Here is a 17217-nt window from a genome sequence, read left to right on the forward strand (position 1 = left end):
GTGCTGTCTTTGCACCGCGGTATTTGGGCAGCTGTTTTAATACCTGGTCCTTGTTCTAAAAAAATGAGAGAAGACCCCCAAATCAATATGTTGTTACTAATGATGAGGAACTCGGGTCTCAAATTAATACAACTTAGGAGGGAAGCCACTGATATTCAGAAAGCAATAAATCTTGTAGCCTCAATAGCTGCTCACTGAACTTAGTTTGTGAGTTCACTTGTGAAAAGGAATGAGGAAAATATGAGTATAGCACCAATATTGGAAATATTGTTGAACATGGGGATCTGTTTCTTTCTTTTTTTTTTTTTTTTTTTGAGATGGAGTCTTGCTCTGTCGCCCAGGCTGGAGTGCAGTGGCACGATCTCGGCTCACTGCAAGCTCTGCCTCCCAGGTTCATGCCATTCTCCTGCCTCAGCCTCCTGAGTAGCTGGGACTACAGGCGCCCGCCACCACACCCAGCTAATTTTTTGTATATTTAGTAGAGACGGGGTTTCACCGTGTTAGCCAGGATGGTCTCGATCTCCTGACCTCGTGATCCACCCGCCTCGGCCTCCTAAACTGCTGGGATTACAGGCTTGAGCCACGACGCCTGGCCTATTTCTTTTTCTTTTTGATACTGGAACTTTCCTCCTATTTGACTTAAGTAGGTCTTTCTCCGCACAGAGTCTGGTTGCTTCTCAGTTACCGCCTTCGTTCCTTTTCCTTCCCTGTCGCTTAACTCACAATTCCCTGGGGCTCTGTCTTTTGACCACTCACCTCTACACACATAGATCTTGCAATTCTCATGATTCCAACTGCAAGCTTATTGTAGAGGCCCCCTCTCTAGACCTCTGGCTCTGACCCCTCTCTTAAGTCTGACCTCTCCCCTTCAGCTGCCTGCCTGATGTCTTCCTTTGCTTGCCCAACCAAGAGTATGTCTTAGCAAAATGTCTGCAAAAGTAGACTCTTTTGCCTCATATTCTTGTTTCACTAATGGCATCACCATTCTTTTAACATTTCTAATTTCTTCTGCCTCACATGAAATCAGTGTATCATACACTGATCTACCTGCGATGGATTCTCTCGCTCTTCCTCCACTTTCCATCTTCACTGCCATTGCCTCAGGTTGGGCCTCACTCCTCTGTCTCCCCACCTTCAATATCTCTCTACACTTATCTGTGCAGGCAGTGGTGGCAAAGCGCACTCCTAACCTGGGGTTCCAGACTTTTCATCATGCTACTCCCAGTAGCCCACCAAGTTCAGGAAAGACTTGGGTTTCCTGACCAGGCTAACCCACAGGATCCCCCTTGGATAAGAGGCCCTTCTTTTCTGGGGTAGCTAGTGCCAAGGGTAAAGTAAGTTTTGAGCTGCGCAAGAGTAAAGGTCAAGACAGAGGAAAGCAGAGTCTAGAAGCAAACAGAGAAATTAGAACATTTTCCCGATGATTCTGTTTGAATCTCTGAAGCCAGCTAAAGCCACTGCAGCCCCTGGACTTCCCAGTTACCTCACCTAGTTAACTCTGTTCTGCTGGTTTGGGGCTGGGTTTCTCTCCCTTGCAGTGGATCAGATCCTAACTGGCAGAGCATTCAAACCTTTCAGCCCATTAAACCCTACCCTTAAGATCCTTCTCAATCATTACCTTCCCAGAAAGTAATCTGCTTTTTAAGTTTGCATTTTGTCCACGATACCCACCAGATCATCTTAACAGTTGATTTAGAAGCTTTCTAGAATAGTGTTGGTTGCTGATCATACTGTGGAGATCTTATCAAACTACAAAAGTAAACGTTATGAAACTCACCAGAAAGTAAAAGGGAGGAAACAAAAACCTGTTGTGGGAGTAGTTTGATTTAAATGTAACAAAAGAGGAAATCCACTTCTTTGCACCCAGAAAGTGTTCAAGCCTGCACCTCTCCATCCCCCCATCAAAGGATCATCATTTAGTGAGAATAACTCAAGAGATGAGAAAATGAGTAGCTTACATGAGGAGGTAGATTCTGGGCTTGATTCTAACCCCCATGATGTGGGGGTTCCTGAGAAGTGGAGGGAGAGTTGCAACAACGTGTATTAGGAGAGGTACTTGGGCAGTGAGGTTTGCCATCTGGAGAGCAAGTGTTTTTTGTTTTGTTTTGTTTTTTGTTTTTTTTGCTCTTGTCGCCCAGGTTGGAGTGCAATGGAACAACCTCGGCTCACCGCAACCTCTGCCTCCTGGGTTCAAATGATTCTCCTGCCTCGGCCTCCTGAGTAGCTGGGATTACAGGCATGTGCCACCACGCCTGGCTAATTTTGTATTTTTAGTAGAGATGGGGTTTCTCCATATCGGCCAGGCTGGTCTGGAACTCCCGACCTCAGGTGATCCGCCTGCCTCAGCCTCCCAAATTGCTGGGATTACAGGCGTGAGCCACCGCACCTGGTCTTTTTTCTTTTTTTAAACTTATTAAAACAAACAACAAGGTCTTGCTATTTTGCCCAGGCTAGTCTTGAACTCCTGGGCTCAAGTAGTTCTCCTGCCTCAGCCTCCCAAAGTGCTGAGATTACAGGCATGAGCCACTGTACCTGGCCAGCAGAGCAAGTTTTAAAACGGCCAGGTGTCATAACTCAAGCTTGTTGTAATCCCAGTACTCTGGGAGGCCGAGGCAGGAGGATCATTTGAGACCAGCCTGGATAATGTAGTCGGACCTTGTCTTTACTAAAAATAAATTTCAAAAAATTAACCTGGCATGATGGCACATACCTGGAGTTCCAGCTACTGGAGAGGCTGAGATGGGGGGAGGACTTGAGCCCAGGAGATGAGCCAGCAGTCAGCTGTGATCTTGCCACTGCACTCCAACCTGGGTGACAGAGCATGAACTTAGCTTAAAAAAAAAAAAAAAAAAAAGTTTTAAAACTGAAGGTGCTTTCTTGTTGCTTTTCTCTTAGATTATGGGGAAAGCCACTTTCAGAGTGGAGTTTCAATTTTTTTTCCTTTTCTGTTGTATTTCCCTTTGGTCACCCAGCCTTCAGGAAAATCTGACACTTGGATACTGCCTATGTGTGGTGGCAGAAAGTGGAGAGGCCGGTATAGCACACATACCTGCCCCACATTCACTTATCGTTCCCATGGTAGAGTCCTAGGTTGATCTTAAAGGCAGCTTTGATGATTGACAGATGATTGGCCTAAGTTGTAGGAGAATTAACCAGCTTACCAGGTTAAACATTGGGGTTGCGTATGGGAGGGCTTCAGACTCAAAAATTGATGGAAGTGCCGGCCGGGCATGGTGCTCATGCATGTAATCCCAGCACTTTGAAAGACCGAGAGGCAGGTGGATCACCTGAGGTCAAGAGTTCGAGACCAGCCTGGCCAACATGGTGAAACGCTGTCTGCACTAAAAACACAAAAATCAGCCAGGTGTGGTGGTGTGCGCCTGTAATCCCAGCACTTGGTAGGTTAAAGCAGGAGAATTGCTTGAACCTGGGAGGCGGAGTTGCAGTGAGACGAGATCTTGCCGCTGCACACCAGCCTGGGCAACAGAATGACACTCCGTCTCAAAAAAAAAAAAAAATCTGATAGAAGTTCTGCTTCATTGATCTGGTTAATGTGATCAGGGATAACATAGGATCCAAGCTAATTCTGCCACTTAGCAATTCAGAGCTATGCAGAGATAAAGATCTCTGTCCAGCCCTGTGAAATATGAGCAGAGGAGCAGAGGTAGGGGTGGGTGGGTGGGTGCGTGGGTGTGTGTGTGTGTGAGAGAGAGAGAGAGAGAGAGAGGGAGAGAGGAAGAGACAGAGAGACAGACAGAGAGAAAGGGTGAAGGTTGTTAGTAGGTTTGTAATTCTTGGTAAAAGGCTGGAGGGGAATCTATTACTTTATTTTTTTACTAGTGTCTCCAAAGGACAGATATAACTTTCCAGATAGCCTTGAAAAATGTGACTGTTATTCTGCAACAAAAAAACAAAAACAAAAACAAACAAAAAACAAAACTCCTCATTTTTCACACTCCCCTGAGGTTCCTGGCAAGAAGCGTGAGATGCTATAGAGAGAGAGCCCGGGTTTTGCCTGTTCAGCTGCCCCTGGTCAGGAGCTTGTGTGTGAATCTCCTCAGAAACTCTTCTCCAACCACAGGACACTTCCCTTGACCCTGATTCGTCCATGAGTCCCCAGAGTATTTTGCTACCATCTTTCCAAACAATCCATGCCAATCATTGATTATGATTAGGAATGTGGCCACGCAGACCCCCCCTCAGATCACCCTGTCCCTCTTCTGATTGAAGATTTGCCTCAGCATCACTTGGGGGGTACTTTCTGGACTAACAGAAGCCAGAGGGAGAAGGCTGCGCTCCTGCCTCTGCTGCTGACTGGCTGTGAGTTCTGAGGCAGGTCCCTCAGTCTGAGTTTGTTTTTTCACCTGTGAGACAGGGATGATGATAGTGGTGGTGGTGACATTTGGGTTTTTAAATTTTTTTTTATTTATTTTGAGACAGAGTTTCCCCTCTGTCACCCAGGCTGGAGTGCAGTGTCATGATCTCGGCTCACTGCCACCTCTGCCATCTGGATTCAAGCGTTTCTTGTGCCTCAGCCTCCCGAGTAGCTGGGATTACAGGTGCACGGCACCACACCTGACTGATTTTTGTATTTTTATACAGTCGGGGTTTTGCCATGTTGGCCAGGCTGGTCTAAACCCCCTGACCTTAAGTGATTCACCTGCCTCGGCCTCCCAAAGTGCCGGGATTACATGCATGAGCCACCACGCCTGGCCTGGTGGTGACATTTGTTATGTTCACCCGTGGAGGTCTTAGGTTCTCCAACAGTAAGATAGATGTCAGAGCCAAATGTCAACTTGAAATCTGGATGGAAATGTGAGTTCCTGTGGGTATTTCTCACAGTTGACAAACGACTTGATTTCTTCTTTCCCCTTCTCAGCAGTGTACCACATTTGAAAAGAATAAATGGGGCTTCTGGACTTTCAGCTACCTTTGCTTCCAGCAGCTGTCTGCAGATCTACTGCATCTCTGCATGAGCAGGGTTCTCAGCCCCCGCTGCATGGCAGGGGGTGGAGATAGACTCTGAATCCGCTCCCCTCGGTCTCCCAGGCTGGCTTCCTTTCAGGCCCTAGCTGATCCTGGACCAGATCTTATCAATCTTCTCCCCTCCTGCTTTCTCTTCACAGAAGGTGACCCAAAACAAGCAGTCATCATCTCTCCTTATCTGCATGTGGCCGGCCAGGCCATGCGGCAGGTGCTCTGGGCACCAGCTGCCCATCGTTATATAGAGGAGCAAGTTCCTGAAGGGAGTGGCTACTACAGGACAGAACCTGGGACATGCCAAGTATTTGATACCAATTATTATTACTCTTCTTACTGGAGTATAGTGGAGTGACCTGGTTTTGCAAATGTGTTTCCTTTCATTCCTTCAACCTATCAAATGAAACAACTCCTCAGCTCAAAACTCTGATTTCATTGTTCCTAAAAGAATTTAGGGTTGTAGATCTTCCCAGGCTGGCTGTAAATGCTATTTTGGTCTGTGGGAGCTCCAGGACCTGATTGAAAGCAGCCCAGCCCATGAGAAGCTCTGCTGTAGAGGATCAGGCAGCATTGGGACCTTGGGCTTCCAGGGTGCCAAGGTCTCACAAAGCCTGGCCCCTGGGACAGGGCTCCCTCCAAGCCTGAACCTCAGGGGAAGGCTCAGCAGTCACAGCCACCAGTGTTTCAGCTGCCAGCGCTGCTCAGAGGGGGAAGTGCTGCTGCTGCCTGGAGGGGCGCAGCCCTGAAGGTTGCGGAAGACGTGGGCAGAGAATGTGGAAAATCACCCAGAGATTGCTGCTCACACTTCATGTCTTCAGAGCATCACCTCTCATTTTATAGCTGGAGAGATGGGGCGCACAGCCAGGGAAAGCCAGGAACAGGTTCCGGCTTCCATCACTCAGATACTCAGGAATCCCTGGGTACCCCCCACTGATTCACACTGCTCTGAGCTGTCCATGGCATCAAACCATTTGCCCACTGATGCTTCCTCCCTCCAGGGACGCTGTCGATCTTCAACAAGGGAGGATCCCAGATACTCACCACGGGCATTCATTTTATATAAGTCCCAACTGTGGCCCAGGGGTCGGTCCTTGAACCTTATTCAGATTTACCTATGACTTTATCTGCACTCACATAAGCACTAGGGGGACAAGAAGCTGTTACTCCAGTCCCTCTCTCCAGATGCCTCCATTTTAAAGACTTTGTTCTGTTAACAGTGTAGATCTACTGACTTTTTGTGTGTCTATTTTAACTCACAAATTCCACAGCCTCCTCCTTGAAGACAAGAATGGCATCTTCTTTGCATCTTGCACCATCCTCACACTTATTGCTCAGGAATATTTGATTATCCAGTTCCATAATTAATCCATCTGTCTTTCCTTGAGCACCTACAATGTGAATTCTAGGTTCTACAGAGAATACAAAAATGAGTAGACATGAATGGAGAGTGGGGCAAAAGAGTGGAGAAAGAGTAATAGCTTACTTCATAAAGTTTGGTAGGTAAGAGGAGAGAGGCTGTGCACAGGGAGGGGAGGTTGTGGTTGAAGATAAATGGAGGTGACTAGGGGGTGGATAATTGATGGAGCAAAGGGTGGTAGAGCCTGGAGGGAAGAAATGGGAACCTGAGCACAGGCAGATTGATTCCAGAAAAAAAGAGTCACCTCTTCAGCAAGACTAATGGAAGAGGGAGGGAAGTGAAGGTGGGGAGGGAAAGGAGAACAGAAGGAGATGTGGCTAAATTTGGACACAGATGTGAAAGAGAAAGTGACTTGCCGTAATGTCCTCAGGTTTTCACTGTTGAATGAAGGAGGGGACGTAAGCCCCAACATTAACATACCAGAGTTGACAAGGATCCATTGCTGGGATGATTGGGGGTGGCGTATGTGACTCAGAAATGGCCATGTGGCCTGACTGGGGGAGATCAAGGGAAAAGGAGGAGAAAGGAGAGCAAAGCTGGGGAAATAGGAATTATCTCTAGGGCCATCTTTTCTTTCCTCTCCCACTCACACCCCATGTATCAGGATCCTGAATCGGGCCTTCCCCAAGTTCTGAAGTCCTCTCTCCTTCCCTCATGGTGTAATTTGCCGGCTACGTCACTACTTGCTGTTACTGGTTCAGTAGCTGCTCCTGGCTTTGTGTGCTTTCCTCTCTCAAGTACCAGTGTGATATTCTTAGAAGATGGGAGAGGCGCAGTTAGATTTTGGTTCGCATAGTCTGTGACACTTTGTTATGGCAGCCCCAACAAACTAATACAATAATCTTACAGCTACATTTTAAAAAGTATGAGATATTACCTGGGTGTGGTGGCATATGCCTGTAACCCAACTACTCAGGAGGCTGAGGCATGAGAATCTCTTGAACCCAGGAGGCAAAGGTTACAGTGAGCCAAGATCACACCACTGAACTCCAGCTGGGGCCATAGAGAGAGACTCTGTCTCAGAAAAAAAAATAAATAAATAATAAAATATAAAAATTAAAGTATGAAATATATTTCATCAGCATTTTAAGGATTGTTTGATATGTCAAAAACTGGGTTATAGAGTAGTTTAGACCCTATAAATAAACTAATCATAAATAAATTCAAGAAGATATTTACTTAACAAAAGACAACATTAAACATTTATTCAAATTCATCTACTCTTTTCATGAAAAATATTTCTTAAAACAAGGTTTTGTTAACTATGGCAGAGTAGTCATTAATTTCCAGCAACCCTGGCTTCTTCCCCTGTTAGCACATGGGATTAAATTATCCCCTGTGAAGGGACTGGTGTTTTGGGACATGGGACATTGTCTTAACCCAGGCAACTATAACACATATACTGCAGACTGGGTGGCTTAGACCAGGGGTCCCCAGTCCTTGGGCCGTGAACTGCTACTGGTCCATGGCCTGTTAAGACCTGGGGTGCCGAGCAGGAGGTGAGCAGCACTCCAGCGAGCCCCGCCTCCTGCCAGATCAGCCGTGGCATCAGATTCTCACAGGAGCGCAAACCCTACTGTGAACTGTCATGTGAGGGATCGAGGTTGTGCACTCCTTATGAGACTTTAATGCCTCCCACCACCGGCCCGTGGACAAATTGTCCTCCACAAAACGAGTCCCTGGTGTCAAAAAGATTGGGGACCGCTGGCTTAGACAACAGAAATTTTGTTATTTAACTTTTCACAGTTCTCGAGGCTGGAAAGTCCGAGATCAAGGTGCCTGCATCTGGTGTCTAGCGCGGTCCCTATTCCTGGTTTCCAGGTGGGTGTCTTCTTGCTGTGTTCTCACTTGGCAGAGAAAAAAGAGAGAGCAAGCTCTTGTGTCTTTTTATAAGGGCACTAATACCATTCATGAGCCTGCCACCCTCATCATCCAGTTACCTCCCGAAGGCCCTGCCTTCTAATACCATCCTCATAAACCTGCCACCGTCATAACCCAGTCACCTCCCAAAGGCCCTGCCTCCTAATACCATCATATTGGAGGTTAGGATTTCAACATGGAATTTGGGGAGACCACAAACATCCAGTACATAACAAGTGCCTATAATAGAAATTCCTCTCACACTCTTTGAGTGCACACCATGCAGTGTGCTAGACGTCACTCCCAAATGTCATTCCCTGAATTCTCACAACAGGCCTAGGAGATAGGTAGGTATTCCACGGCACATACAAGAATATCAGAACTTAAAGTGGTTAAATAACGGTCTGCAGTTACAGCACTAATCATTAGGGAGAGTGCTCCCTAGTTCTGATAGAGCAGGTGTAGATCCCAGCTCTGCTGCATCCCTGCTGTGTGACCTTGGCAGGCAGCTCAACTTCTCTCTACCTCAGTTTCTTCATTTGTAAAGCAGAGACATGGTACTATGCACCTCATGGGGTTGTTGAACAGATTAAATGAGATAATATATCTTCTTGGCACAAAGCCTGGCACATATAAAGTCCTCTAATGTTAGCTATTACTATTGCTTTAAGAAATATGGTAAGTACAAGTAATATCAGACACTCTATAGCAGTATTTACAAAGAGCTTTCTGTTTTGTCAGATGAGGAAACCGAGGCTGAGAGAAGTTAAGTGATTCAGTTGGGGCCCCCCAGCCAGTAAGTGGTGGGAAGGGGACTCAACCCAGCCTTTTGGCTCCCAGCGGGGCAGAGCTGCAAACTTCTGACAGCCACTGCACTAGTCAATGTCCTTGAAATAGTCAAAGCTCCTATCTCAGCTTAAAAGTCATGTCTGTGTGTGTATGAATTTACTGTGGAGGAGGGAAATGGCTCAGACTCTTATCCTGTTGTGTAAAGTTCTTCTTGCTTTACATCTCTGCTAGTCAGGGTTCTCCAAAGAAACCGAAACAATAGGATGTGTATAGAGAGAGAGAAATTGATTTTAAGGAATTGGCTCATGTGGTGGAGGCTGGTCGGTCCAAAATTTACAGGGTGGGCCAGCAGCTGAAGACCCAGTAAAGAGCTAATGTTGCAGTTGGGGTCTGAAGGCTGTTTGCTAGCAGACTCCTTGCTCAGGAGAGGCTAGGCTTCTGTTCCATTCAGGCTTTCAGATGATTGGTGAGGCTTACCAGACGTTATGGAGGGCCATCTGCTTTACTGAAAGTCAACCAATTTAAATGTCAATGTCATCTAAAAACACCCTTATCTGGAACACCCACAATCATGTTTGACCAAATATCTGGGCACTCTGACCCAGTCAAATTGACATGTAAAATTAACCATCACAATATCTTTGCCCAGCTCCATCAAGAGCTGGCTGAGAGATCTTATGCAAGGTACTGACCTTAACTCCCACTCACCACATGCCCTGGAAAGATGAAAAAGTGCTGTAGGATAAGGTTGAGTCTTTGAACCCAACCCTCCCATCCTTTTTCTTTCAGAAGAAGAATGCTGTTAATGAAGCAATTCACTTTGTTTCATTTTCAGTCAGTCCACTTGTGATATCAGGCTGGTAGGTGAACCTTTGTTTTTTTTCTTTCCTCATTTCTTTTGATACGGTGGTAATGTTTTACTTTCATATTAACTACAAGCTTGCATGCAATTAAAGGAACCAGGGAGGGAAGCTGTGTTTATAATCTTCTCTTTAATTATGGTACTTGTTTAACATTAGCTAAGCCTAGCTCATTTTTTTTTAAAGTCAATTTTATCGAGGTAGAACTGCTGATTGCAAAAGTAGGTTTTAAAAACATTCCATATCTGTATAGAAATGGTATAAAACTAAAAATTAAATTCTGTGAAAACTGAAATCGCACCATCTTGAACGTCAGGGAAAGGACATACTTTGTAAACTGGTCTTGGTGGTGTGCCCAAAGTGCAGGGGCAAAATTTAGCCTTTTTTTTTTTTTTTTAAGGCCAGTCAAGTGAAGCAGTGGGAGTGGAGAAGGAATAAAGAAATCTGTAACTGGTTGTGATCAATTAGTTGTAAACACCACTGCACTCAGACCAGCCAAAAATTAGCCTCTTAAGTGTTAAAACTATAAAACAAAAAGCATGAGGCAGCAGATTTGTGAAAGTTTTAAAATTACCTCCAGTAATTTAAATTTAAATAGCTTAATTAAATTATTAGGTAAACCTGCCAAGGCTAGTAAGCAGAAATTCTCACCCAGTAACCAATGCAAGTAATAATTCTAATGGAATACTCAGCTGGCCAGATATCTGAAGTGTGGCAATGGAAGGACTCTGGACTCTAATGAATAAACTAACCACCTTTTATTTATATGGCACTCTAAGGTTTTGAAAGGACCTTCATTGATATTAATCTTGTTTATTTCATTCTTACAACCACCTACTGCCATAAGACAGCCAGATCTCTTTCTCTCCATTGAGACCAAGAGGGGTCCAAGGTCATACAGCTGCAAAGTGGCAGGGAACAGAACAGACTGAGATCATCTTTCCTCTGCATCATTAGTCCAAGGTCTTTGTTGGGTGCCTTGGAGTCCAAGGGTGGGTGGAGAAGAATGATGGACAGAATCATGATAGAAGAGAATTATGGCCATTCTTGCAATTGGCCCATCTCAAAGAAAAATAGAGAAGTTCATGCAAAATGGTATTGCCATTTCGGGTCATATAAATGTGCAGGCCTGCACATTTACTCCGCAGAATGAGACAACACAGAAGAAGACAAAAAAAAAAGAGAGGGGAGGAGCACTTTAACAGAATTTAAATATTACTGTCTTTTTCGCGAATAACGACCAAAAAACTCCCCAACCTTGAGGAATGGCAGTGGAGGAGGGCAAGGGAAAGAGTGCCGCTGGGGACAGTTTTCTGCCTCGGAGGAGCGAGTCACACCGCCAGAGCTGTGAAAGATGAATCACATCTGTTATATCAGGACTTGGTACAGATTTCCTGGGAAACTTGTCACTGAGGATATAATAGAGATGACTGTTCTTTTGGGGAGATGAGCATTTTCTGGAGGGAATAGTCTAAATCAATTTGGGGTTAAGTGGCAAATTAAGATGAAAATTAAACGAGTGTAATATGGCTTTTGTGGGCTGTGTTCACCTCTCCAGGAGGTCAGCATGGTCAAACTATGTAAAAGAGAAAATGTCAGACTTGGTCGCAAAAGTGAAAAGGGATGATATTTTTGATCTCACCTTCCTTGACAGGAGGGGCTCTTTTTAAAATCGAGATGACACCTCTCCATTTACAAGGCACTCCCCTGTGTATCATTTATGCTCTACCAAGCAGATGCATGGTTCCTGTTTTCTAGATGAGATAGCTTAGGGCCACAGCTAAAGGCACACACTGGGCCTGTAGCTCAAAGCCCGTGTCCTCTCCACTCCATCACGAGGCCAACCCACTCAGTCTCTAGATGGGGGCAGAGAGGCTGATGCAATGACTTATTGGCTCATTGTTATGAAGGTAACCACACATATTGTTCTGCCCAGACACGCGAGAGTCCTGGTCAAACTAAGACAATTGGTCACCCTACTTCTGTGTTTTCATTAGTACTCATAGGAGATTCTACAAGAACCACACTGAATGCTAAGACATTTTAGGACACAGCTATATATGCATGGGATTTGCGTGTGGTTTCATTCTACCCAAACAGTATTTGCCAGCATTTTAAAATTTACTCTTAGTCTCCTAAGATTGCCATTTTGATTTATTTTCCTTCTTCACTTCTTTATAGTTCCTCATTGTTATTGTCTCAGATCACCAAAAAGGGGACAGGGAGAAGGAGTGGAAGCAAGGAAAAATAAGGGAGAGAAATTCACTGGACCCCATTGTTTACAGTGTGGTCTTGGCTCCGGTGCGTCGAGGACCCATCTATAGCAGGAATTCCCAAACCTGAACATGGTGGTGGGGAGCCTCTAAGCCCCCAGGATTCCCACCTCTTGCCATTCATGCTCTTGGGTAATTCTCTTCCCTCTTCCCTTGAGTAGATTTGTCTTCAGGGCTCACTTTTGTGTTTGTGCTTCACCTCCACCCCTCACTTCTCTCTTTCTCTCCCTCTCTCCCCTTCCCTTTTTCCCTGCCTCCATCTCATTTCTAACCCTGGGAAAGGCCAGATGCTGTGCTGTGAGCAGACGTATAGACAGGTCCTTGTGGTGAGGAGCTGATGTTTCCGGGCCCCAAGGTCTGCTGAGGCCCAGTTAGGTGAGCTTGGAAGCAGACCCCGTAGCACCAGCGAAGGCTTGAGATGACAAACATCTTGACTGCAGCGCCATGAAAGACCACGAGCCAGGATCATCAGGCCAAGTCAGTCCCAAAGTCCTCACCCATACAAACTACAAGATGATACATATTGCTGGTTTTCAGCCTTTTTAGGGTAAGTTGTTCAGAAGCAGTAGATAACTAATACAAATGTATATCAGAACCACTTAGATAACAACTTAATAAAATGTGTATTCTGGGCCGCACCCCCAGAGATACTATTCAACAGATGTGGCCTGAGATCTTTGCCTTTTCACCAGGAATCCCAGGAGAATCTGAACTGAACAAATTTCTGCTTGAGAGCACACAGAATAAACTCTCACCTGGGAAGGCCTGGCCAGAGGAAAGACCGTAAGGAAGGGAGAATTGCTGGATAAAAACAAGATGCCCAGTTATATTTCAATTTCAGATAAATAACAAATAATGTTTTAGTCTTAAATCTACCCCAGGCAGTATGTGGGACATATTTACATAGAAACAGGATTTGCCGATTATCTGAAATTCACATGTAACTGAGTGTTCTGTATTTCTGTTTGCTAAATACCATCCAGAGGCCCCACAGGAAGTGAAGGCCCAGTGGGAAGTAAAGTGGTGCCTCCCTTTCCCAGATGGCAGGATTTTTTTCCTTCAGGACATGGAGGCCTGGGCTCTTCCTTCCTGTGGGGAGATGGCCTCCAATGGCCTCGAAGTCTTGGTGTCCTTCTCCCTGAGGAGCTGCAGGTTGCCCAGGATGGGTCCTGCCCCTCCCACTTCAAAGACTCCCACCAGATTGAGTCACTCCTGGATGTTCTGGTGGGAGCGTTTTGAGGAATCCCCCACACAGCCCCACCTCGCCTCCAAGAGGCTGGAGACCCCACAGGTGGGCACGGTGTTGGTGGCCAGCACATTGGTGGCCGTGGCCGGTGGGTGAGCAAGGAGACTGGTTCAGTCAGTGGACCTCATGCCTGGTGGGTGCCGCCCATGGCACTGGGAACTTCCTTGCTCCTTTTGGTGCTGTTGGCACAGCCCTTCCAGAGCAGTGAATGAATGCCAGGCTCCTCCCACACCCCTCCAGGAACGCAGACCAACACAGCTGCTCTATTAAATGTGTGCACTTCTTATTCCGAGTATGTCTGAGTCTCTGATGAGCTCTATTTATTGCAGCCCTCAGCCCTGTAAAGAGGAGGATGGTTCCAAAGAGCCCTGAATGCAGGCGGTTTTACAAAATCAGCCTCTCACTTCTTTGTATATACTTTCTTGTCACAGGAACAGCCTTAATTTTGATGTTTATTTTGAACTACGAAATATAAGATGAATGAGAGTATGAGTGTATGTATGTGTGTGTGTGAGTGAGAGAGAGAAAGACAGAGAGAGAGATTGGCTGGATAGACTGAAATGCTTAAGGCAGGGATGGAAGATGAAGACTGAGAAAATGTGTGGCTGTGGTAGAATCAGAAACTTTAATATGTGCTTTGAAACCAGACCTGAAAGTGAGGTCACATCACTCTGCTCTTGTTCAGCCTTGCTCAGTGGCCTGGTGCAAGCCAAAAACCCACAGGAGGGGAACTCCGCTCAGTCTCGCTCCTGAGAGAAACTCTGGAGGGGTCTGACATTTTGAGAGCAAGGAGGAGGTTTGGAATCAAGTGTACAGAAGCTCTGTTTGTCCTGGAGGCTCTTAAAGGCTCCAGGAGAACTTTTTGGGTGCTGCTTTATATTAATAAAACCAGCATGGCTGAAAGAAAACATATTCAAAAAGTAGAATCTGGTGCCACTGCACATCTTGTACATCAGGAAGAATCCCATGTTCCTGGACCCCCACCCCTGGTGTAGCGGACTTGGAAGACTGGAGAAGACCATGAAGCTACATTTACAGGGTGTTATAGAGCCAGAAGATACTTTAATAATCTAGGCTAGGGACCAGTGCTGTGGCTTCTGCCTATAATCCTAGCACTTTTAGGGACCAAAGTGGGAGGATTGCTTGAGCCCTGGAATTCAAGACCAGCCTGGACAACATAGCAAGACTCTGTCTCTACAAAAAGTAAAAATTAGCAGGGCAGGTGGTGCAGGCCTGTAGTTACAGTACTCAGGAAGCTGAGGCAGGAGGATCGCTTGAGCTCAGGAAATCGAGGCTGCAGTGAGCACTCCAGCCTGGGTGACAGAACGAGACCCTATCTCTAACAAACAAATACAAGAAATCCAGACGAGGTTCCTGTCTAACGAAGAAGAAGCAAGGCTCCCACTTTGGCCTTCGGTTTGACTTCTCTGGGCATCTGAAAAATTAGTAGCAACCTCACAGATGTATTGTGAAGATTAAGTGCAATGATGTATATAAAGCCCTTGGCACTTTGCACTCAGTAAGTGGGAGCTGTTATTTCACGGGTTCTGTGTGCTTGAGTGTGTGGTGGTGAGGTTGGGGTGGGCGGGGGGAGCGGTTTCAGCACAGTACAAAAAAGAGCTCAGCTTCCTGAGACAGGGTTCTTATATATTTAGAGTCTTTTTAATTGGAAAGGACAAAATAGGACATTTAATTCAGTCCCTTTGTTTTAGAGCTGAGGAAACTGAGCTCCAGACAAGTGAGGGCTTGCTCAGGATCCCACGACAGCCTCCTGTTCGGGAATCCTGTATCATGCCTACACAGCAGGGAAACTGCTGTGCTTTTAGCCCAGAAACTCCACTGCGAGTCATTTAGGCAGCAGCAGAGGGGAGTTCCCGCACCGCAGACTGAGTGCTTGGCTGGATCTTTTCAGAGACCACCAGCACCGTCACGGTGGGCCCCTGAACTTTTGTAAATCAAAGAAAGTGCTACATAGAATTACATCCAAAGGCAAGTCTGGATTTGAAATTAATGACTGTGGGATTCAGAAATGATTTTGAGATGAAATGAATAGTTCAAGAAAATTTGCATTGCAGTAGACAGCATTGCTTAGGAAAACTCCTCTGTAGAATCTCAGAGACAAAGATCATGTCTGTTATTTTAATTCATAGCCTCAGGGGGCTTGGAGAGAGGAGGAAGAGTGAGAGTTCTGAAGCTCGTTTTTTTGTTTTGTTTTGTTTGTTTGTTTTTTTTTTTTTGAGACAGTCTCGCTCTGTCACCCAGGCTGGAACGCCATGGTGCGATCTCAGCTCACTGCAACCTCTGCCTCCTAGGTTCGAGTGATTCTCCTGCCTCAACCTCCTAAGTAGCTGGGACTACAGGTATGAGCCACCACGCCCAGCTAGTTTTTGTATTTTTAGTAGAGACAGTGTTTCACCATGTTGACCAGGATGGTCTTGATCTCCTGACCTCGTGATCTGCCCGCCTCAGCCTCCCAAAGTGCTGGGATTACAGGCGTGAGCCACAGCTGTGCAGAAATAGGACTGTTTTCTCTTTCTGAAATAGATTAGCTTTTAGATATATAGCAATGTCTAGCATTGGTCAAGCGCTTGGTATGTATTTTACTTATTTGTTTAATCTTCACAACAACCTTGGGAGATAGATGCTAGAATTATCCCATTTACAGATAAGAACACTGAGACCAGAGAGTAGCTTATTCATGGTCAAATAGCTAGTAAACGGCAGCATCAGGACCAAATCTCTGATTCTGGCTTCAGAGCCATTCTCTACCCTCTTAAGTAAGTCCAAGTACCAAACCTATGAGACTAAGAACTATTAAACATTCCTGTGCACCTGTACATTTCATCACATTACTATCCCAAGGTTAAGGGTATGGAGCTGAATCCTCTTGGTGCCTAACACCCTAGTCTGCCCTACCATACTGTTGGTCTAGAAATTCTGCAGAAACGTGGGTGGGATCTTTTATTTTCTAATCTCCAGTGCTCAGCCCTTACTTTATGGCTGCTGGAAGAAAAGCAGGAACTAGCTCTGCTCTTTAGTCCGTAAATGGCATAAGGAGGCAGCACCAGGCTTAGTATTAATAGTTTTTTGTTGTTGTTGTTTGTTTTCTTTTTGAGACAGTCTTGCTCTTTCGCCCAGAGCTGGAGTGCCATGGAGCCATCTTGGCTCACTGCAACCTCTGCCTCCCGGGTTCAAGCAATTCTCCTGCCTTAGCCTCCCAAGTAGCTGGGATTACAGGTACCTGCCACCATGCAGGGTTTTTTGTTTTGTTTTGTTTTGTTTTTGTATTTTTAGTAGAGACAGGGTTTCCCCATGTTGGCCAGGCTGGGCTTGAACTCCTGACTTCAGGTGATCCACCTGCCTCAGGTGATCCACCACGCCTAGTCTGGATGTATATGAATTTGTCATATATTGAAGAATACTTCAGACCAGGTGCAGTGGCTCACACCTGTAATCCCAGCATTATGGGAGACCAAGGCAGGCAGATCACCTGAGGTCAGGAGTTCGAGACCAGCCTGGCCAACATGGTGAAACTCTGTTTGTATTAAAAATATAAAAATTACCCAGGCACGGTGGCAGGTGCCCGTAATCCCAACTATTCGAGAGGCTGCAGTAGAAGAATTGCTTGAACCCAGGATGCAGTGAGCAGAGATCACACCACTGTACTCCAGCCTGGGTGACAGAGCAAGACTCCATCTCAAAAGAAAAAAAAAGAATATTTCTATTGTGTCTCATCTTACAGATAATGCTGAAATGAATATTTACACACATGTGTGTTTTTGTCTTGGACTG

The 17217-nt window shown here is 45.7% G+C and overlaps 1 non-coding gene across 1 annotated transcript; it reads left to right on the plus strand.

Annotated features, from left to right (window-relative positions):
• Positions 1-4649: 4649 nt before the first annotated feature.
• On the plus strand, positions 4650-14616 carry LOC101003399. Its single transcript, XR_001904780.3, has 5 exons — positions 4650-4815; positions 5608-5900; positions 8144-8218; positions 12088-12257; positions 13369-14616. It is a non-coding gene; the product is annotated as a putative uncharacterized protein encoded by LINC01599 (transcript).
• Positions 14617-17217: the final 2601 nt, after the last annotated feature.

The sequence above is a fragment of the Papio anubis genome, chromosome 7, assembly GCF_008728515.1.
Source record: "Papio anubis isolate 15944 chromosome 7, Panubis1.0, whole genome shotgun sequence".
Lineage (NCBI taxonomy): Eukaryota > Metazoa > Chordata > Mammalia > Primates > Cercopithecidae > Papio > Papio anubis.